The 25,086-nt window shown below is 37.0% G+C and overlaps 1 protein-coding gene across 3 annotated transcripts in view; it reads right to left on the reverse strand.

The window, feature by feature from the left end:
• Positions 1–25,086, reverse strand: part of LOC5566516 (YEATS domain-containing protein 2) — a 466,690-nt gene that overhangs the window by 17,950 nt on the left and 423,654 nt on the right. The gene's annotated exons all lie outside the window — the stretch shown is intronic.

Below are 25,086 nucleotides of genomic sequence, written 5' to 3' on the forward strand. Positions count from 1 at the left end.
CAAATCTACAAAACCTCAACGAAGGTGGCCTTCACAGATCTTCGCACTTGTTGACAAAATACAGAAAATCGTGATTCTACACAACCATAAAACCCGCCTAACCGTGTATGCATTCAGTTCGTTAGGAATCGAGACAAATTCATTCACACCTTTCCACAAACACACACACACACACACACACACACATGCTAGGTATGCTAACTGACCAACAGGTTCGGCATTTGCCGCTTCAAAACTAACAACCCTCTCGTACTCTAAGATAATGTTTAAAATACCAACACCATCGATAGGACTCAACGCGATCTGCTGATCAGCACAACAGGTGAAGAAACTCTTGTCCTTCAATTCGGCCCGATGAATAGAGAGAGAACATAACACGGTCGGAGGACCGCAGAGCAGCGAGCTTCGACCACAGCTGGTAGGTAGATGCCGGTGCTTGACCAACAGGCTAGCAAGTAGCAGAAGGAGGTGTGTGCTTTCAGCCGGTGAATAGAGCGTGAAAATCTACTCCGCTCGTGTGCACTGTGCAGCAGCTGCCGAGAGCGGTTCTCCTAATGCTTTGATCCTACTAGGTTGGTGTGATTTTTTGCTAGATAGTAGTACGGATTAGCACACGAGAGTAAATTGGCGAAAAAATTTGAATGGAATGATGGACACGCAAAATGTGCGATTCTATGACGAGTTCAAGGTTGATTGTTAGGTTGAAAAATTTACCTCAACGTGTTGTAAAAGCTCTAGCTGTGGAAGTGGATAGTAGATTTACCTGCTATTGCTGTTAATCGACTGCTTGGTCTAATTTTGCTACATTACATAATACATATTGTGAAGCAACTAGGTAGATATAATTCAATTTATTTAATATAATTCATTTCTTGCAAATCTCACGAAATTCAATTATAATTGTCACCTACATCCAGAACCTGCATCCAGAACTTCTTGGACCAAAGTCTTCAGATCTACGAAAGATATACTGGGTGCTGAATTGCGGTTCATGTAAATAAATTGCATGAATTTCGTATTCTTGTTATTCTTCTTGGCATTACGTCCCCACTGTGATATAGCTTGCACTCAGCTTATGAAAAAAAATAATATTTGCGCATTCGTATGACGTGTGGTAGACAAGACAATACTATATGCCAAAGGCAATCGAGGAAATTTTCAATACGAACAAATCCCTGACCAACGAGGAATCTAACCCAGACACATTCAACATGGCTTTGCTTTGCAATATTTCCCTGAGAGTTTTTCTGTGAAACGTTCGTAACACCAGGTCTATGTTTGCGAAATCACAAGCTAGAATTAAAATCCATCAAGAAAGTAGGAACTAGGAACCTGATATCCAGCACGCATCAGTCAATATGTGGCCAAATTGTATGAGAGATCTCGAAACGTTCTATTCAGATTTGGTTTGCAAAAACATGAAGTTCAATAGGGAGCCAGATCCTATTCTTGGCACTTTTGATTCACTTCGGCAGTGGGGTTTTTTGAAAGCTACTGAGCTCATATTTAGCCATAGTATGCGTCGTACTAAAGCGCTTCTTATTACAAAGTTTCAGACAATTCGGTTGAGAAAAACCCTCGATGTCAAAGTGAATCATGGAAGTGCCCAAGTGGTTATGCACCCTACGTCGCAAGATAGGTTTCTGAAATATAATGACCCAATCCCTCGGGATAACAGATATGCGAAGTACACCGATTAAGTCATCATCAAATTCTATATTCCTTCTTCAGAATTATTGTTAAGTTTTACTCAAAATTATTATGAGAAAATGATCCCTTATATGTTATAGAGATACATACTTATTTGTTAAGCTTTTTCTACGAAAGACACCGTGAGGACCAGATACTAACTGGAACGGACTTTGCCATATAACCGAAACATTCTGATTTGTGGACAACGCATCTAAAAACTCTTCAACCTTTCTCCTTTATACTTGATTTGAAATATCATGATTTTTATATGTTCCAAGATAGGTTTTATAACCGTCAGCAATGACGGAGCCACGTCTCCGAGTAACTAGATACCTATACGTGATCAAGAAATTCAAAATATCTCACATTGTCCTCCTTTAAACTTAATTTACAAAATCGTTAAGTTTGAAACGTGGAAAGTTAGGTTTCAAATCCATCAATAAATTGACGACTTCTTTCAAGGAAGCGGCTATCCGGAACAAACCGGCATATTGTCAAGCCATTTAAAACATTTTAGACCAGGGGTTTTTAGCCTTTTTGGCTTGCGGAGCACTTTTTGAAATAAAATTGTTTCGCGGAGCACCTGTTCTTCACCATCACTCCGTATGGAATCTGGATATTTTCACACAGTTAAATTGACCGCATAATTCCTATGTTAATCGTGAAGTACGATTTATGTTTGTTGATATTTTATTAATTTCAACCTCTGTCTGAATGGATTAGGCACAAGTTCAGCACTATTGAAAATATTCATACTATTGATGAAACTCGTCAAATATTTCTAATTTTGTATCACGTTTTCAAAATTTTCGGTTATTATCAAAGTTGCATGTATACCTCAATTTTTATAAGAGGATAAGCATCCCAATAAAAGTTTTGCACCCTGAAAATTTCGATACAGTCTTTCAATGAAAATTAAATTTCTTAGGATGTTTTCCTAATTAAATAATTTGATAATTAAATAAACTATTTTTTCATATGGAACTGTCACGTACAAAATGTAAGGGAACATTTTCACCAATAGAATATTATTAACCTTCCAATTACAAAATCTTAGCTCAAATGCTGAACGTTATCGAAAAATATCCGAAGTACATAAAACTTCAAGAGTTATTGAGATTTTAACACTGTGTATAAAGGACTCGTAAAAACTGTGTTTCGTGATCCACCATAACGTCGAAGCCATGCCATAATGGAGATTAATTAAAACTACCTCTAAGTTTTCAAGGGCAAGAATCTAGACAACAAAACAGTGGTTTGACATGAGAATACTATCGATTGGCCGCAACCAACGATCAACGAAATTTTCAGCCGATCGGTTATTTGCTCTTTTAATTAATACTCTTAACTGACATGACATGATCGATTTCTCTTCATCGATCCTCTTTTTCTCGCTAATAGCTTCACCAAATGGAAGGAATTCGTAATATTTCTCGTTCATGAAGAAAGATGTAGTGATTCTTTATCTAACAGTTCAAAACCATGCTACCAGGTCCGTCCCACTCGGGCTCAGATTAGGTACCACTTCTAGTACTGCATTTGGTCCCTCGGTAATGCAAAAGGTACCCAAGTTTGACAGATCGCAGTACACTTTTCACGGCATTCTTGATTACCTTATGAGCCATAAAATTTTGGGCAGTTGCAAGGGACATGGAGGTCTCTATTTGTCTCTGATGCTACGGAAAGTGAATCAGTTTTCTACAATAATGCAAAGAGTGCAATGATGAAGAGGCATTGGTACAAATTTTTAAAACTCTCGTGGAGCACCTGTCGATGCCTCGCGAAACACCAAGTGTTCCGCGGAGAACGATATGAAAACCGCTGTTTTAGACCATTACAGGTTTGGGAAAAAATCTGAAATTCATTCTACAGTAGCCAAACAAAGCCAATCGCAGTCAGCGAAGCCAGTGAAACTCACGCCTATCGCTACTGTAGGCAAAGAGCCTTGAAAATTTTGAAATTTTGGGAAGAGCCACGTGATTCTAAAAATGTTCTATTTCTCGCATTTAGAGCCTTCAATGACACTAACGATTTAGAAAATTCAGGCACTCAACATAGGCTACTTGATGAGATTCACGTTTTTGAACTACTGTACGGGGAAGAGCCACGTGATTTTCGCGAAATTCAAGCCTACTACTACCGTTATGACTCGAAATCCGGACACTTAAGCACCGGACTAACTTCAACATCATTTATTTAATTAATTATATTTGTTTCCATAAGGTACTGTGATGTTTCACGAAGGTAAATGTTTATTATTTAGAATGGTGTAATAAAAATAACGATTATTTATGCAAAAAACGTTTAAATATGCAAAACCAAGAGATGTGTCTTGCTTCGAAATCCGGACACTCTTATTAAGTTGATTCGAAATCCGGACACTTTTGCTTAGAATTCCGGACATTTTTTTTTTGACGAAATGTTTGCATATTTTGTACCGTTTTGATTTATATTACGGACACTTAAGGCCTCAGTGAAGTATAACTCAACATAGCGCATACAAAACAAATCATTCTGTATGATCAGCGTTATCGAGCGTCGGAAATCCTAAACTCTCGAATGGTGGGTAAAGAATACGTTGAATAATTTAGTAAGAATAAGTTGAATAATTTTAAATAAATCAAAGTGTGTGGCCTTTTCATGATTCTTATTCCGGACGCTTCCTCACTTTTGCCTCTTATTCTGGACACTTTGATTCGAATTCCGGACAGCTAATGAAAATCATTAATAGAAAAGTCAAATCATCAATAGAAATCGTCGAAGCACTAAACAGACGTCTATACATTGCATACGTTTATATGAAAAAAAGCTTATTAAAACAAGCCTCGGAAGTGAATAGTTTTCACTTCCGAGGCTTGTTTTAATAAGCTTTTTTTCATATAAACGTATGCAATGTATAGCCGTCTGTTTAGTGCTTCGACGATTTCTATTGATGATTTGACTTTTCTATTAATGATTTTCATGAGAAAAGTAAAAATTGAAACATTTCGTGTGAAATGTTTCCCATACAAAGTAGAGTGTCCGGAATTTGAAGCTGTCTGTAATATGAATCAAAACGGTATTAAATTCAACTTACCATCTCAACATTTCAGGATTTTGAATAGTTTACCATACGTAATCACAAAAATATCGAGTCGTAACAAACTCTGAAACTACCAGAAATGTAATTGAAGTTTGGGCAAAATCGATTCTCTCACTTCATGGCAACCGTGAGATGCAGTCCAACACGCAATGAAATGTGTAGAGTATCGGTACGCATTTTGTTCTTTTATTTTTGTTAATAATATCTTGATGCCTACAGCGATACCTTAACATCTATAACATAAAACTAAAGTTGAAGAATAGTTTTGTGCATAAGTATAATAGTTAAATTCAAATTTACTGTACGAAAAATGTAAAGAATAATCATAGTTTCCGGCAATTCGAAGCAAAACGGTATTACCATTCCTAGCACGGCATTATTTCTAGATTTGAATCGCAAAACTATGATTGGGACTCTAATTCATCTAGAAAAGGTTTAGAACCTTAATTTTGATGTTAAAATTTTGTCAAATTTTCCAATTTAAATAATTGAAATGAGTAAGTGTTTGAGCAAATCTTCCCTATTTCGATAATACGATTCAACTTCGTCCAATAAAAAAAAGGAATCACCACCTCAGTCCAGCTCGCAGTCAGGTGTTCAAACGTAGCATTGTTCGTCGTTGCGTTTCGACTTGATTGTTTAGAAGCACCAGGCACAGCGAGATAGCGTCCAAAACACCCCGGACTTTAAACTTCTTACACCCCGCGCCTGGTTCAATCATCCAGAGATGCGTGCGTTGCGTATCGTTGTGCCTTTTACGCAACGAACACGCACCATCATCACCTTCGGGAGATTTTTACGACCACCTCCCAGCGGCGGCATCGGTCAGCTAAATCCAAGGACCGCGGAGAAACGCGGCGCGGCGGCGGTATTGCGTGGCGTGTTTTTCGATGGTTCTCTTTTCTCGTTAACTTTCCGAGATTGGAATTCTACTACTCATAGCTTAGAGCATAGGTTCCCAAACTTTCCGGATGCACGACCCACCTAGCCGTCAAGTTGAGTTTTTTCGAACCACCAGAGAAAAACAGTATGAGAATGAGGAATAAGCTATTGTTTTCGTTATTTCTAAGGTTTCAATGTTCTACAATCTTCCGCATGCTTTCTCAAAATTGATTAATAATTGGTAGAATCAAAATTCAAATGAAGATGTATCAGAATGTGTATTCAAACAACTTTTAAATAACACCTGAAGGATTCTTTGAGAATATTTCTGCCAACTTAATTGAATATACTTTTAATACTTGAAATTCTCCATGTATTACTATAGACGTATATAAATCCTTAAGATTTCCCAAAGCATAACCTAGTCAACATAATAATATCATGTCAATTATTCGAAATTGTTTAGTTTATCCACGTATGCAAAGAATTTTATTGTAAAGTAGTTTAGCAAACTAATACTTTTTAAATTCTTCGCAAAATGTTTTGATTTATCCAGTGATGATGTTTTAAGAACATTCCAGCCAAAACATTGCTAGGATCTTGTCGGGAATCCATTAACCCTTAAAAGATGTGGACGACTTTGTTGCATTATTTTGTTAATATCTTTTGCCCGAATGGATCAATTCTCCAAAATTTAGCGGTTTTGTACAGGGAAGCAGTTGCATCTCCAAATGCATTCACAAAGATTTTGATACCGGTGGGTAATCAGAATATATGACCGGAACTCTCTTATTCCGCCAGCGATTCTTGGTAGAATTTCAATATTTTCGTACGCCTATTGATGTGAAAGTATATGAATTTAGTATGTATCAAGTCTTGCGATCTCATGTGGAACATTTTTCACTTGATCATTTGATGTGCTCAGATATAGGAGACCGGAACTCTCAGTATGATGAGAATCATGGAAACATTCTGAATACATTGAAAGTATTCTGATTCCAGATTCGCATTGGAGTCCTTTTAGGATTCTCATGAGAAAACTCGCAATATTTTCATCAAAATTCTCGTAGGATTCTCATTACAATCCTCTCATGATTATCATAATTCTCTCAGGGTTCTCACCAAATCCTTTTTTTTTCATAAGAATCCTCTCAGGATCCTCATCAGAATCAACTCAGGAATCTCATAAGTATTGTTACAGGATTTTCATCAGAATCTCATTTGAATCCGAATCATCCGAATCCGATCTGAACTTTTATCAGTATTCTCATCAGAATCCTTCCAGTTCCGGCATAACGATCGACCGTAATCGAAACACACAAATTTAGCTCCAAACCTTTGCTAAACAGTTGGAATCAATGTTTTTCGTGATGATAATTTCTTTCAGTATTATTTGATGTGTCACATAATTGATCATTCCTAATTATAAAAAAATAGTCTTTAGAAACCGAAAACGTGGTTCCGAAACTTGACCTAAAATGATCACTCGTATTAAAAAGGCATCACTTTTGTTTCCAAGCGTCATCTTTTGTCATTCACTCGCTATTTTATATGTCTAAGTACAGAAAGCGAGCATAAGATATGGATTGATTCTCAGTAAACGCATACTGAGAGTTCCGGTCTCTCATAGATACCTGAACATGCCAAATGGTCAAGTAATTATTGTGGTCCAAAAATTTTCCACATGAAATCGAAAGACTCGAAATATATTAAATTCATAAACTTTTATATACATACATTCGAAATATATTGAAATTCTACCAAAAATTGCTAATATAACAGGAGTTGTAGTGTACACGGCCATATAACCGGTTTGTCCACCGGTATCCATATCTGTGTACTGTGTGGATGCATTTGGAGGTGAATAAAACCGTTACAATTTTGAATAAGGGGGGGGGGGACCTGGTGTAGTGGTTAGAACACACGCCTCTCACGCCGAGGACCTGGGATCGAATCTCATCCCCGAGATAGTCACAAACAATTTCAGTGACGACTTCCTTCGGAAGGGAAGTAAAGCCGTTGGTCCCGAGATGAACTAGCCCAGGGCTAAAAATCTCGTTAATAAAGATAAAAAAAAAAATTGAATAAGGTTAAATATTATGCGGTTTAATAATATTCAAGATTTTTGGAAGGTATATGAGTCAACTTAAAGTACTTACTCCAACTTAAACTTTTTGAGTATTGTTATGGTTCATAGATGGTAAGAATCAAATCCTAATAGCTGGCTGTTGCATATTCCATAAGGCGGCATCCACAAATTACGTAATGCTCTAGGGGGAGGGGGGGGAGTAGGTTCAAGCGCTACGGCTCACACGAAAATTTTAATTTTTTATTGCAAAAAGCGTTACGGAGGGGGGAGGGGGTAAAAAAATCCAATTTTAGCGTTACGTAATAAATGGACGCTGCCTAACAGCCAAGATTGAAATAATTGAGATTATTGCTGCTCAGAAGTGAACTGCCCACCTAGCTGCGTTACTGTAATGCGATCGTCATGAGTGGCTGAATGAAAAATCCACTCTTCAATATCCAACTACATTGCAGAGAATGAGTTGCAGGTTCCAATAGAATCACTCAGTTTAGAGTAATAAATAGATCAGTGGCGAATCGTAACCTAACTTTTTACCTGTTCTACGACTCTAAAATAGTAGTTTACGGAACAAGTTGCAGAATGATGATTTTTACAGCACGAGTCGTAAAATTATCCTACGAGGCTTGCCGAGTAGGATAATTACGACGAGTGCTGTAAAAATCGAGTTCTGCAACGAGTTACGTACAACACTTTTTGCAATTTCGTAGAAGACCACTTGAGGGTATCAGAAATTATATCGGAACGCATCCACCATTATTTTACAATTTCTGAGAAATGGTTGTGTTATGATTCATTACGCAACTGAAAACAGTTGCGTAATGAGAAAGCGTTGCGTAATGAATCATTACAGCACTGGTTTCAGTTAGGTAATGACTATTCCCGCACTGCATACTTCAGTGCAGGAAAGTAGGCCGTATCATGACAGATTGGCGTGATGAAAAACAGCCTATTACGATGAGAAATTGCAAAAATGACTATTTCGGCAAATTTAGATTATAAATCGAAATGTTAATTATTGAAATCGTCTTTTCTAACAAATCTCTACCCATTACATGCAAATTTGTTGCTGAAATTCAAGAATTTCTATTCGTGGAACTGGTATATTTGAGGTTAGGGAATCGCCCCTGAAATAGATCAACTAAAATGATGTAATATCTGAGTTTAGCGATATCTAGTCAGTCCCAGTTGGACAACAGGTCGTACTAGCCATAGTTCTTAGTTAAGGTCAAAAATGTAAAATTAAGTACAAATGCAAATATATTCGGTTAATTGTAAATAAAATGTAGTTCGGTATTCAATGTTACGTGTTATGTGTTAATTACCGTTCGGAAACCATCCAATAATTGTGATGGGACTACAACCCTAAGGGTGTAAGGATATTCCTCTCCCACTATAAGGATTTAGAAGCATATAAATTCCCATTCGTGTTGGGGGATTGCTGCCCAACATATAGTCCATTCCAAGCAACCGCAATCCCAGGGACTCTCCCCCAACAATTGCAAAACCTCAAATTGAAAAAAACTCCAGCAGAATCTTTAAAGTTGATAATTACGACAATTCAAAACATTTGCTACCGTTCTTTCAACCTAAATAACTCAATTGAAAATGATATAGTTTTTTTTTCCAAAAGTTATCAAATTTTGTTTTCATATGGTAGCTTAACGTTTTCTAAGCACAACAATATATTTTTCAGATTTTTTCCACCTCTAAATTGTTAGAAATAAAAAACACCCAAACATAAAATTTCTCTCATTGAAATATCGATAACAAAATGGCAGCTCGTGCACAGTTTGTTTACGAATTGCAAAGGAGACCATGGTGCGAGAATGAGCAATAGGTTGCCTGAACGAACAGTTTGCAGTACGTTAATGATATGTTGTCTGCCTATATTTTTTTCTTCAAAATAGTCAAATAATTTTTTAAATTACATTGTTTTAAGACTTCGAGTCAATTTTGAACGATAAATGCAAAAATGAATTAATCTTAACACTTCGATATTGGACCCCCTAGTAGTTCGCGACTCACAGTTTGGGAAACCATGACATGAAGTGCGTGCCCTCAGTCTACGCACACACGCACTCTTGCATGACACAGTCATCCATTATCATTAACCAACCAAACAGCGGTGGCGGGCAGCGTGATTTTAAAATTTAAACGGGCCTTTCCCCCGCCGAACCAGCTGTGAGTTTTTTGGACGCCGCGGCCTGTTCGCCTGGTTCGAAGAAATTTTAAAACTGCTCCCCTTTTAATAATCTTCGACGGGTTCGTTACCTATTTGTGGAGGGATTTAACTTTATTTTCACCGAGGCGTGGACGGATTTTGATGGAAAGGGAATTTACACCATTGATTGAAACAAAACAACTTTCTCTCTCGCATTGAAATGATGCTATCAGGGTTCCAGTGGTCGTCGCAGGTTGTATGTTTTGGGAATTGTTTCTGGTTCTAGCTTTGATTTGATTGAGGGAAGAGTTTTTCTGTCTGCTACATTCCGGAGGGAAGAGTTGTTACAAAGCAGGATTCTAACAAAATCGGTTGTATGGTTTGAGCTATTAACACAGAATAGGCATGCAGTTTGGGAGAGAACTGAACTTTCTTGAACCATTCCTGACCTAGAACAGTAGAAAACTTGGGAGAGACCAGTTTGATAGTTTAATAGGCTTCGATGCGTAGAAAAACAAGATGAGTTTGAACAAGAAATTACATACAGGCGGGAAAGTCATGTGATTTTTTTTTATTTCTTTCACAGAGAAACACATACACAACAGACGTGAGTATTCGACAATTTATCAGGAAAAAAAAACGCAACTTATGATATTTCCACATAAATCAAAAGTTGTTTATTTGAAACTCTTCAGTAGACATGTTGTCACGATGAGAGTGGTTCCAATACATTAGTCATATGAAGTTAAGTAGCTAGGGCTAGATGCTAGATGAAAATTTAACTTTCAAAACTCACATATAGGGCATTCAAACCAAATGTAAAATGTCTGTATCCACTTATTAACAGGGAACCGAAACATTGTCTTAAGAACGAGCTTTTGATCTTCAAACAAATTTTCAGGTCGGCCATGTTGTATGCTGTCATATGACATATTGCTGTTTTCATTCCAATATTTGAAAAATAATTGGCTGGAAGACCTTCGTAATATGGTCCATATGACCAAAAATGTCCCAACATACTTGATTTATATAATTTTGATGATTGATGTTCCGTTGATCCGTTTATAGTCACCATTCCAAAGCGCCCGGGGGATTTTTAGATCTTTAGTAACAAATATGATCAAAAATGTTTGAAATTACTTCCAAGATAATTGCATCATAAAATCCTATTTCATAATTGCTCCGTTTATTATCTTTTGCGAGGGAAATCGATTGCCAAAAAACTTCCGGGAAACAGTTTGAAACAGTCATCAACATATTAAATCCAGAAAATCCTGGAAATTGATGAGTCGCGAGCCTTGATTGAAAGTTAATCCGTTTATGATCATTTTCCCGAGGGACCCAGGAAACTGGAAGACCTACGAAATGTGGCCAATATTATTAGAAATGCTTGAAATAGTTACCAACATACTTGATTCATAACATCTTGAAGACTGATATGCCTTAAGCCCTGTTCTATAGCTTATAAGTTTATGGCCACTATTCCAAGGGAATCAGGTGCTCAGAAGACTTTCGACATGTGACCAAGAGGGCAAAATATGATTGAAACAGTCTCCAACATACTTGATTTAACTTATCTTGTCTTGTTTCATAACTGTTACGTTTATGGATACCAGGTGCTTGACTGATTTGCGGAATTAGACTAATGGGGACTTTTTTTTATTTCCGTACGGGTTTGGGCCGAAGGGTCTCAGATTTTCATGAAACTTTTTCCACAGGCAGGGCTCATCACTATATGAAAAAAAAAATTGAGGGTCGCTTATTTTCCCGGAAAACTCAGTTGGATTTTTTTTTGTTTTCCTCTGACACTACTTACTTTGAAAAATCATAACTCAAGAACGAAGCCTCATAGAAACAAAGTTTTTTTCATGAAAATGAAAGCAAATTTTCTCAATAAAAAATAAAAAAAAAATAACTGGAAAAAGTTTTCCACAAAATTTTCCACCGTTGAGAAAATACGTAAAGAAAAACCGGAAAAACTATGCTCCAACTCCAACTCCAATTTTCAAAAAAATATTTTTGAGAAGATTATTTCATAAGCTTAAATCGCTGAAATTTTTGAAATGGTATTTTTTTTTTCGGTTTTGAGTTATGGCCAATTTTGTGGAAAATGACCATATAAGCCTTTTCATGGAAAACACATATTTCAATCGAAGCATCGGAAAAACAAAGATTTTTTATCAAAGCAATTGCAAATTTTCTAAAACATCTGAAAAAAAGATATGGGATTGGTTTTAATGAAGTTTAAGTCAGGATGGATGATATTTTTCATGAAAAATTACACCGCTAAGAAAAACCGAAAAAAAACTGTTTCTGCCTCAGTTTTTCATTACACTGAAAAGGGATTCTTTTTTTTTTTAATGGGAGGGGGGGGGGGGTAGAATTCATCTATTTTTTCAACCGGGAAGATTGTTTTGGTTGCTAACACTAGAAGATTTTCGTTTCTTTGTATTAATAAGAATAAAGCATGCTGATGAAAATGTAAGTTATATACTGAGTAATTAAATAAATAAAATTAAAAAAATAATAATCATCTTATTTGTTCCATAGAAAAGAAAGAATCCCTTTTCAGTGTTATAACCGGTCCATTAGAGTGGTTCAAAAAATCGTTTTTGCTCCACACCGCTCATTCGATTCTAGATCAAATTCTGAGTGCCCTCCCAAAATTTGAGCTCATTCGGATGAAAACTGAGACTGCACAAGCCGTTTATAGTTTATATGGGAATAACTATGGAAAAAACAAGCAAATCATCCAATCGGTCATAGTGTTTGTCCATGTGCTCTTGGAAATTAGAACTACGTTGATACTGTGAGATACATTCATCAGCTACAACTTTGCCGAAGACCGTTTTTAAATTGGATGCCCCTGTAATTAGTTATTGATTTTTGAATGAGTTGTAAAACTTTGGCTGTAATTATTGGACTGTTCTGCAGGCATCACTGGATATATGCAGTAAAACATAGTAGCCATGATTTGTGCGTGCTATCTTTCGCGCCAGGTGCAGCAATGTTGCCTGTTCAGAAGTTAAATGAGCAGTGCTGAAGAATTAGTCACTGGATATAAATCAATAACTAATTACTGAGGCGTCCGATTTGAAAACGGTCTTCGGCAAAGTTGTAGCTGATGAATGTATCTCACAGTATCAACGTAGCTCTAATCCCCAAGAGCACATGGGCAAACACTATGACCGATTGAATGAATTGCTTGCTTTTCCCATAGTGATTCCCATATAAACTTTGAAGGGCTTGTGCAGTCTCAGTTTTCGTCCGAATGAGCTCAAATTTTGGGAGGACACTCAGAATTTGATCTAGAATCGAATGAGCGGTGTGGAGCAAAAACGATTTTTTGAACCACTCTACCGGTCCATATTTGGCCACTTTACTGAGGCAACCAGGTACCCGGAGGACTTCCAGAACGTGGCCAATGTGACCAAAAATGTTTTAAATAGTCGCCAACACACTAGATTTGTAAAATCTTGAAGATTGATATGTCGCAAGCCTAGCTTCATAACTGGTCCATATATGGCCCCTTTCCTGAGCGGACCAGGTGCCCGATGGACTTCAATGTGACCAAAAATGCCCGAAGTGGTTTGAAGTGACCTTTTTTGATAAATCTTGAAGAATGACATGTCGAAGTCCAGGTTTCTGAAGCATTTTGTAAGTGGATCGTCATCCGGAAAAAAATCTACCCCACTGCACCCCGGAATAACTCCGGAGCCATGTGGCCAATATCATATTCTTTTTGACATATGGAACATATGCATTAGTGATAAAATTTTAAAAATCGCTTCTGAAATAACGAAGATATGATTTTTTGAGTCTTTTTACGAATACTCAAAACGTATCAAGAGAGGATAAACGTAGACGTATCCAGAGATCATGAGAGCAGAAGCACGACCAAGTTGAAGGCAGTGTGTTCAAATTCTATTATTCGAGGATCTTTTCGGGTTGGAAATATTCTCAAGGCATAGAAATTTTTTTGGTCTTTCCACAAGATAGATTCCTGAAATTGGTCATTTTTGGAATTAGCAAAAAAAAGCTCTCGAAAAACTGCTTCAGACTGGAAACACCTGCATAGAAAAAACTCCACAATAATCCTATGGGAAGTTCACTAAGAAGGTATAAAAAATATTTTAGAGTATTTTTGGAAGCTTCTACTACTAGTTCAGACTCAGTCAACATTTTGATTGGTATAACTTTTGTTATACAATAATCTAGATGAATCAATTCACTCGTATATAATGTATGGAAAGGCTATATACCTACCAAAGTAGAGGCTATATACTCCCTTAGTACGACTTTTCCATACTTCCTGTGATTAGAAATACAATGACAATTCTAATGAAAACAATAAAATAGTTTCCATCTAGCTTCGAACACGCGAACTCTGGATTTAGAATTCAACACTTTACCACTGCACCATCAATAGACATTACGGAGGAGTTATTATTTGCATGATATGAATGCAAGTTTCCCGCGATACTTGCTTTCTCATTCTTCGAGACCCATCATCAGCAGATACGAAGCATGGGTGTCAATTTTTGCTAAGTTATTGCGATTTCATGCTATTCTGGATCAATATATGATCTGTAAGTTCTTACAACATGATGCGATTCTAGATTACACTATTTACAACAAATTCTGTTGTCAACACATATTGGGATTATTAAAACATAGTGAGGAATTGTGAGTATGTGATTTAAAATGGAGATTCTCTGAACGTTACTTCTGAGATTCTTATATGTATTTCTTTAGTATGATTTAAGAAATTCGTCAAAAATAATCTTAAGGGATCTCACTAGAGATTCCATCGAAGATTCCTCCGAAAATTCAAACAAGGATAACTTTGCTCAACATTGTTTCGTAAATGAACTTCATCCTTTAGGACTTTAACCAACATGGTCTGTCAGAGAATCTTTCAAGGATTCTTGCCGTAATTTCCCAAAATTTCTCTCTAGAATCTTTCACTAGTTTCAATGTAGTTTCTTTTACAAATTCCCGTAAGAAATTTCCGTCTAACGATTTCTTCTGAAATTCTTTACATTTAGGATTTATTCAAATACTCTTCTTGAAACTTCTCCAATAAGTTCTTAATGGATTTTTTTAGAAATTCCGCTAAAAAATTTCCCTGAATATTCCACCAATGATACCTTCGGCTAGTATTGTTTAAAAATTACTCCTTGCTAATCCTCTAGAAATTTAATAAACAAAATATAAAAACATTCTTTCGGAAAGTCCATTAGAAAATTATTCAGATTTATTCCCAATTTCCTTCATATTTTTATGAACATTTCTTCCACATCCTGGAATCCAAATATAGCCGTCATAACGATCGTGCCATTACTCGCGGTTTCAAAGGCAAAAAAGTGAAGAAATCGTGAACGTAATATTTATATTTTCTTAATTCAGGCTTACTGCCAGTGACTTTTGATTCACAGCTGGTTCTCCTTGAGAAATTTGTCTAGAAATTTCATCAATAATTACTCCAGAAATTACATATAGGATTTTTTAAAGAATTGTCCTCAATAAATACAACAGAAATTCTTACAAGGTTATAGATCTTGGATCCTGCTTGAAGTATCGATTTGCTTTTTCTATGAATTCTCCAGCGAATAATCTAATGTTGAGTTTTGAAGAAAAACAAAGCTCTTGAAACTGTGGAAAAATATTATTGTGAAATTCATGGAGTCGAAATAACCTCTGGAAAATTTTGGAAGGGTTTCTAAATAAATTCCAGAAAAAAAGACACAAATATTTCTTTATAGGGAAATGTTAAGAGGAATACTTGAAAGAATCACTGGAGAAATATCTGAAAGATATTTTAGGAGCTTTTCTGAAAAATTTCCTGGAACAAACCTTGGACTTATTCCAAGAGGATGTCCTGGAAATATTACTGAACAGACCTTCCTTAGTTTAGTGGTAAGGTCTGAGGCTGCAATGCATGGTGAACGTATCTGCCATGCGATATACGGGTACAAAATGTCATCTTTGACAAAGATCTCGGTCGATGACTGTGGAGTAGGGTGTCCCAAAATATTAATTTCAAATCGAATTACATTTGTATGATTTGCTGCAAAAAATACCAAAAAAAGTCACATTTCTGTCTTTAATAAAACTTGAATAATTTCAAAACGCATAAAATTAGTAGTATGTAGTCTTTGGCAAAGTTTCTTCTGACTTACGTCTTTTCATAGGTTTAGAATAATACTAGCATTACAGTTGATATCCAATTTTGATAAAAGTAGAAATTTCTGGGTGTATTCATAAGTGAGTCTTTTAGAAGACGGAATGCTTGAAAGAATTTTGGAAGAAATTTCAGAAGGAATTCCTATCTAAATCCCAAGAGGAGTTACTAAAGAAACCATCAGAAGAATTCTTAGGTAATTTTTTGGTGTAATCTCTGTAGAAATTGTTGGAGAACTAGTTGAAAAAAAATTTGAGGAATTTCAGTACTAAGATTCCTGTTAGGGATCATTGTCTAATTTATAAAGAATATAATACCTGGAAGTGGGCCCAGATAGCCGTAGCGGTAAACGCGCAGCTATTCAGCAAGACCATGCTGAGGGTCGTGGGTTCGAATCCCGCTGGTCGAGGATCTTTTCGTAAAGGAAATTTTCTCGATTCCCAGGGCATAGAGTATCTTCGTACCTGCCACACGATATACACATGCAAAAATGGTTAATCGGCAAAGAAAGCTTTCAGTTAATAACTGTGGAAGTGCTCATAAGAACACTAATCTGAGAAGCAGGCTCTGTCCCAGTGGGGACGTAACGCCAGAAAGAAGAAGAAGAAGATGATACCTGGAAGAATTCAGACATCCGTCAGTGCTAGAAATTTCCTTCAAGAATCATGAAAGGAAGCTCAAAGAAACCCTCTAGAGCGATTCCTGAAGAAGCAGCAAGCTTATTGATTTGTTTAAATCTATTATTTTAAAATATACAATAATAACAAATTGTCTCTCATCTCATCTCAATATCTTCCCAAATTTCCCATCTACTTGAAAGACTTCTTGGGTGCCCAGATAGCCGTAGTGGTAAAAGCGCAGATATTCAGCATGACTATTTTAAGACTCGTGGGTTCGAATCCAGCCGGTCGAGAATCTTTTCCAGTTGGAAATTATCTTGTTTTGCAGGTTATATAATATCTTTGTACTTACCAAACGATACACAACTATTGAAATGATTAATTGGCAAAGAGAGCTTTCAGTTAATAACTGTAGAAGTGCTCATAAACCACTAAGCTGAGAAGTAGGCGCTCTTCCATTTGGGAAGTAACACAAGAAAGAAGAAGAAAAAAAGTCTTCAAATGGAGGGTAGCCCCCCAATTTTACGCATTATATTGTAACTTATGACAATCCGAACGAACAACTGTAAATTCGGTGATTACCACGACTGAAAATATAATGCCAGATCATTAGAAGGCTCGTCGTAACTTAGATAGATCTCGATCTGGACAGAGACAATGAATTGAAGCTTTAATTAGAAATAGATGATTGTAATCTAGATCTACTCTTCTTCTACATTTTCAACACGTCTCTTCCCTAATAATAGCGATCTAATTAGTTCCATCACTGGAAGCATATTCGATTTCAACCTGAACGAACTCTTCTCTGATCGTAAATTATCAATTTCCAAGCGTTGAGCTCCAACTCGTCCAACGTCGGTTTAAAGTCCTCATATCTTGGTTGAAGCATTTCTCCGTACGAAATAAAACGGCCGACCATTGCATCGCCGTCCATTGTCAATATCCAGCGGCTTATTGCAGCAGTTCTCACTTTGCGCCCGATAGGTAGGTGATCCATTATTGTATAATATAACGATAATAAGGTGCTAATGAAATTCATGAATTCCGGCTGTAACAGTTGAACCATCAAAGTAGAAAAATTAAACGTACAATTCTACTGGGTTTGTGGGGTTTTGTTTGGTTTTTTTGAACCAGTAGTCAGGTATAACAGTACGAGATGGCAATTCTTGATGGTTTGATGCAGATGCTGCTGATGGTTGTAATGCCCATTCAGTCGTTTTATTATGTTTAATTACGCGTTATACATATTTATGACGACGTTGAAAATGACCAACTTTAAGCGAAGCCCTTTGGAGCAGCCACTTGGTGGATTCTTTGTAACCATGAATTCACACAATTCCAAAATGGAATAGAAATTGCAATATTGCCACTACCACCATTCGGGACCACCCCCATCGATCGGGACTGTATATATTGACTAGACAAGCCCCCTCGTCATAGTTTTCCCATTAATATGCTGATAGTCACCGAATAGCTCGATTGTCGTCTCGTAATCAATGCTTGAACGACTCTCTGGCCCGGGCAGCAGCACGCGTGTGAATCCATTATCGTTAAATTTACAATTCAATATTTGTTTTTAATTACCGGCTAACGGTCGGTACCATGCATGAACGAACAACACTCTCAGTCAGCTCTGCTCAGCTGCTGTTGCTTTTTCTGTGTGGTATTGTAGGACTATCCAAGGATGGGGGGTCGTTTGGTGACAAACGCAACGTAATTTCATTGCGTACTGTAAGCAATTGTTGGCTAAGCTTTAACCCTTTAGTTTCCATCTGTAAATCGTTGGAAGATAGTGAAGAGGTTGGTAGTCTAATGGCTACAGCGTCTGATTCATAAGTAGAAGGTCATGGGTTCAATCCCAGGCCCGTCCCTTTCGTCGTATTTGTAGTCGTATCTTACACTTGCTTATATCTTTCACTTCTAATCTATCACACCTAAACTCCATGTACAAATGGAAGTCGCTAAAATCAGAGACACCGTTTCCCTACGCTTCAATTATTCCATCTTTATAGCACGCTTTTCCTTACGCCTGATACATAGGTAGTCTGCTAACCAAACAGAAAGTCTCTCTGCCTTAAAATTACCTTATCCCTACACCTTTCCGCATGACCTAGCGTAGATGCCGGGGTATATCCGGTTTACTATGGGCCAGTTATAAATGCAACATCTATTGCTCTAACCATCCCCCCATTGGTCAGCCTTCTGAGATGGCAGGCACCATTGTTACCTAAAAGTAAAAGATCACCCGCACTTATACACTGAAGGTGGCTGTTAGTCCCAAGCAATCGTCTGGTTGGTTCCTTATGTAAGTGCAGCTGATCTGGCAACCACGGGAGGCCAAGCGCAAGCTCATCTGTAAATTGTTGGGAGACTAACCCAATCTTTTTTAAGATTGATAAGATACTATGTGTGGAAACCTGAGAAACAATAGCAATACCCTCAGAATTAATACTTTATTGGGATAGAAATCCCCAAAATAACTATGGAAATTGTATCAAAATCGATAAAGGATAAATTGGTGATCAACTATCTTGGGATGGGAAGAACAGACCTATTCTGAACTAGCACAAATTGTTGCCAATATTTACCAAATTTTAAATTGGAATTTTTAATGGCTAATATAAAAAAACAATATTGTTCGCAGATTACAAAGTGATACGATGCTTTATTTTCTTTTCTATTCCCTAAGTTGAATCTAGCAGCATTATAAGCTACAGATGATAATGATGATTTAGTTGTATCCGCGAAATTCCCAAAACGGAAATTTCTCATGGCAACAATGAGGTACTGCTGAGAATATCTTGAGATAATCCGTGGAATTTCTATTGTAAACGAGCTGATTCTGTGAAAAAATGAATACTGAATTCTGAATATCAGATATTTTAAATCACGAAACTCACGATCGGAAACCTATGCATTCTCTATTGAAAACCCAAAATTATGACGGAAATAGTATAATGCTTATTGAAAATCGTACCAAAATTCCAACTGCAATCCTAGAGTTTTCATCTGAACCCCAGAATGCCTACGGATATCTCAAAATGACAATTCAAACCTTAAACTGTTCTCCGTAATCGATTAACTTACAGAAATCGCAAAATTCTTGTAGCCGCTCCGAATGTCTAACGCAATCCCACAATGTCTACGTAATTCTATCGGATTCTCAGTATTCTTCGATATTTCAGCATTCTCTACAGAATCTTGGACTTCCCACCGAAATTCCGAAATATCTAAATCCCAGAAAAATCACCGAAATCTCTGAAGTCTCAGGAAAGCCACAAAACGTCTATCGGAATCCCAGTATTTAAAATGGAATTCAGTCTTGACAAAATAAAAAAAATGTTATTTTAAAGCAATGGTGATCGATGGTGATCGATATTCGACCAGGTATTAAGTTGCGGTGCGCAGCTTTAAGTTTGATTTTCCCACTGAAAAAGCATCCTAAGCTGTACTTGTTTTAATTATGAATCGTGGTTTACGGCCAACCAGCCGAGTGGAAGTTTAACAACTACCGAAAAGCTAAACATTACATATAATTTGCAATTGAATTAGATGGACAAATTGATGTGAATTTTTTTAACATTTTTAAATAACATGTGTTTGATCCCGATTATCTATGCGATTCACGATATTCGACGCAGTGATTAAGTTTTGTGACCTCACTCTCTTGAGTCTTAGAGGTTACGACAGCTTAGTTTTTGATTGATTTCGACACACTGAACGAAGTAAGCTGCTAGTGTTAGGAGAAAGATAAATTCTTTTCTAACTGTATAGAATGGTGGTCTGTAATTACCAGCCGAGTGGAGGTTTTATGCAAAAACTACACTCACGGAAAAAGCTTAACATTATGAATTATAATTTCAATAAAAATTATATTGACAAATTGAATTGTTGAAAGATTTGCAGTTACAAGTCTTCTTGAGAATCGAAACTCACGGACCCCCGATCTCTATTGCGGGCGCGTTTAACACTCCGCCATGAGAGGACTCATGAACGCAGAAGTTAACCTGAATTCGATTTCAGCTCAATAATCACGTGGTCCTCTTTCGCAAAGTGCACCTCTTTCGGAAGAATTAGATGCCCATCCAAACACAACGCTTTCTATATATATCCAATGCCTAGCCCGAGAGCGCATTGTTTTTTAGATATAGGAATAGCACACTACACTAGCCAGCAACTGCGTTGGCTGAGGTTTCTATTGTGTGGGCTTCCAATGGGTCGCGACGTTCTCAAACGACCGGTTACGGAACATGAGTCCGTTGCTCGATAAATACTTGTTTTAATTATGAATCGTGGTTTACGGCCAACCAGCCGAGTGGAAGTTTAACAACTACCGAAAAGCTAAACATTACATATAATTTGCAATTGGATTAGATGGACAAATTGATGTGAAGATTTGCGAAAAAGTTACACGTCTTCTCAGTGAGAATCGAACTCACGACTCCCCGATCTCTAGTTGGGGCGCGTTAACCACTACGCCATGAGAGGACTCATGAACGCAGAAGTTAACCTGAATTCGATTTCAGCTCAATAATCACGTGGTCCTCTTTCGCAAAGTGCACCTCTTTCGGAAGAATTAGATGCCCATCCAAACACAACGCTTTCTATATATATCCAATGCCTAGCCCGAGAGCGCATTGTTTTTTAGATATAGGAATAGCACACTACACTAGCCAGCAACTGCGTTGGCTGAGGTTTCTATTGTGTGGGCTTCCAATGGGTCGCGACGTTCTCAAACGACCGGTTACGGAACATGAGTCCGTTGCTCGATAAATACTTGTTTTAATTATGAATCGTGGTTTACGGCCAACCAGCCGAGTGGAAGTTTAACAACTACCAATTGCAAATTATATGTAATGTTTAGCTTTTCGGTAGTTGTTAAACTTCCACTCGGCTGGTTGGCCGTAAACCACGATTCATAATTAAAACAAGTATTTATCGAGCAACGGACTCATGTTCCGTAACCGGTCGTTTGAGAACGTCGCGACCCATTGGAAGCCCACACAATAGAAACCTCAGCCAACGCAGTTGCTGGCTAGTGTAGTGTGCTATTCCTATATCTAAAAAACAATGCGCTCTCGGGCTAGGCATTGGATATATATAGAAAGCGTTGTGTTTGGATGGGCATCTAATTCTTCCGAAAGAGGTGCACTTTGCGAAAGAGGACCACGTGATTATTGAGCTGAAATCGAATTCAGGTTAACTTCTGCGTTCATGAGTCCTCTCATGGCGTAGTGGTTAACGCGCCCCAACTAGAGATCGGGGAGTCGTGAGTTCGATTCTCACTGAGAAGACGTGTAACTTTTTCGCAAATCTTCACATCAATTTGTCCATCTAATCCAATTGCAAATTATATGTAATGTTTAGCTTTTCGGTAGTTGTTAAACTTCCACTCGGCTGGTTGGCCGTAAACCACGATTCATAATTAAAACAAGTATTTATCGAGCAACGAACTCATGTTCCGTAACCGGTCGTTTGAGAACGTCGCGACCCATTGGAAGCCCACACAATAGAAACCTCAGCCAACGCAGTTGCTGGCTAGTGTAGTGTGCTATTCCTATATCTAAAAAACAATGCGCTCTCGGGCTAGGCATTGGATATATATAGAAAGCGTTGTGTTTGGATGGGCATCTAATTCTTCCGAAAGAGGTGCACTTTGCGAAAGAGGACCACGTGATTATTGAGCTGAAATCGAATTCAGGTTAACTTCTGCGTTCATGAGTCCTCTCATGGCGTAGTGGTTAACGCGCCCCAACTAGAGATCGGGGAGTCGTGAGTTCGATTCTCACTGAGAAGACGTGTAACTTTTTCGCAAATCTTCACATCAATTTGTCCATCTAATCCAATTGCAAATTATATGTAATGTTTAGCTTTTCGGATCCTAAGCTGGCTGCGGTTGTGCGGGAAAAATCGATCCACCAGACAGTTACAGGTTCTACCGAACCACACTGGACGAAAGAACTGTAACAATTGAGTCCCTGAGGAAGGTCCCAAACGGACCGAAACGTTGGACAAAATGAAATAACAGTTTTTTTTGATTTTTTGATTTGAATTTTGATCAACAAGGAACAACAGTCGAACTACCAACTTGAAATAACTTGAATTTTTAAGGCATTTTGATGGGAAGGGTCGCTGACATAAACAAATATATTGGCAGCTATAGAGCTGTTCGGTAGACTAATCCGCATGGTAATAAAAATTGAGATAAAGAATTTTGAGTGTAATAAGCTAATTTTTTAGGTGCGACTCTATCCAACGACTCTTGTATGTTAGACGAGTGCTTTATTAAATAAGCTGAGCCATTTGATGGCTCAATAATTCAGAAGGTTACGAATTTCGAATTAGAATCCCAATAGCCCATATCCTTTATAACCCATAAATCCCACGAAAATTAGACAAAAAAAAAACAGATTTGTCTTTAATATAAACATCACACCGACAAAAGTAAAAAAAAATATATTGTATTTTTTTGTAAAAAAAGGTATTTTCAAACAGTTATAACAGTTGATAATTTATATTTAAAAATAATATCAAAACTATAAGTTTGTTAAAAAATAAAAGTTGTTTTAAAACAATCGGTTTTTTCAAATATTTAGAATAGGTTGAGTATTTATGAAGTTATGACAAAAACTGATTCACTTTTTCATACAATGAAGAAAAGTTTGGAGAAAACTCATATAGGGTGTCCCAGAAAGTATCGGCACGACTTTACCATACTTCCATTTCGAAACTAGTGCAGATAAAAATCTGATTTTCACGCATTCTATTCTTGCACTCATCAAGAGCAGATTTTGAATTTAGAGCGATTTTTTCGCTACCTGTTTCTTTATGGTATAACATTTCTTTGGTTTTGCAAAAAAAAGCTTTATTCCTGTACGAAATTTTCCTAGCGTACAATAAAAATCTGAAACAAAAATATTTATCATTGCTGATACGATTGATGATCAGACTACTACTTATTTCAATGAAACTTATAAGCCAAAGTATATGAAATTTGAATAGAAACTAAAAATCCGATTTCAGCTGTGGTCGATTTATGAAATTTGACCTTTGACTAAGCTCTTGAACATACGTTAAAACATGTAAAAATCTTGCATATCCAAAAGTAAAGATATTTGACATAAATGAATCTGAAATGTATTATTTTTATTTGTATGAAAAATACTTGAAAAGCTATGATTTCGCGAAATTATCTTATGTAGAGAGAAAAACTAATGTTTTTTTTTTAGAATTTTAACTGACAGCAAAAATAATTTTCAATTTGGTTTGATGGGAACATTTTTCTGCTCTCAGTTTTGATATTTTAACCGTTAAAACGACCAAAATGACAACAAACTTAGTTATTTAAATCTGCGACATCAAAACATTAAAATTAGTTTTCATTATGATCTCAAGCTTTGCTCGGGTTCCCAGACAATCAGAATCTACGTAAGATTTTGATCTAGTTCGTCGCAAGCACCATTATTCGTCGTATCATGCTTGAAATGTTTTTTTTTTAAACGGCGGATATTGTAACTTATGTACAATATAGATTTATATTCCAAGTGTATTTTTGTGAAAACTTTCATGGTTCGCCCACTTGTACACCAAAAATGCAATAATTCGATGTATTTCGATAAAATGAACTTCAATGCAATCATCCAACTTGCACTTTTTCACCGAAATCGCATGGACGAAGACGTACCGAGCCAAATCTGATTAGCATTTGACTGAGCCACACTTCAATACGATTCATATTTCTTCCCGCCCCCTGTGTGACTTCTATAGTTGAACATTTTAGTAAAATGTTGAAGTAATGTGTTTTGACCACTCATTATATCACAGTTAGCCGTAAGTTGTGAGACGAATCAAAACTGATTATGACCGATATGACAATGAATACGACGAATGAAAAATAAGTAAAAATTTAATATTCTTCAAACTTTCGATTTGAAAGATTAAGGTTCAAATAGATTCGAAATCGATCAAAATCAACCAGCCGAGTGGAAGTTTAACAACTACCAATTGCAAATTATATGTAATGTTTAGCTTTTCGGTAGTTGTTAAACTTCCACTCGGCTGGTTGGCCGTAAACCACGATTCATAATTAAAACAAGTATTTATCGAGCAACGGACTCATGTTCCGTAACCGGTCGTTTGAGAACGTCGCGACCCATTGGAAGCCCACACAATAGAAACCTCAGCCAACGCAGTTGCTGGCTAGTGTAGTGTGCTATTCCTATATCTAAAAAACAATGCGCTCTCGGGCTAGGCATTGGATATATATAGAAAGCGTTGTGTTTGGATGGGCATCTAATTCTTCCGAAAGAGGTGCACTTTGCGAAAGAGGACCACGTGATTATTGAGCTGAAATCGAATTCAGGTTAACTTCTGCGT

Source organism: Aedes aegypti, chromosome 2 (genome assembly GCF_002204515.2).
Source record: "Aedes aegypti strain LVP_AGWG chromosome 2, AaegL5.0 Primary Assembly, whole genome shotgun sequence".
In the NCBI taxonomy this organism is placed as follows: Eukaryota; Metazoa; Arthropoda; class Insecta; order Diptera; family Culicidae; genus Aedes; species Aedes aegypti.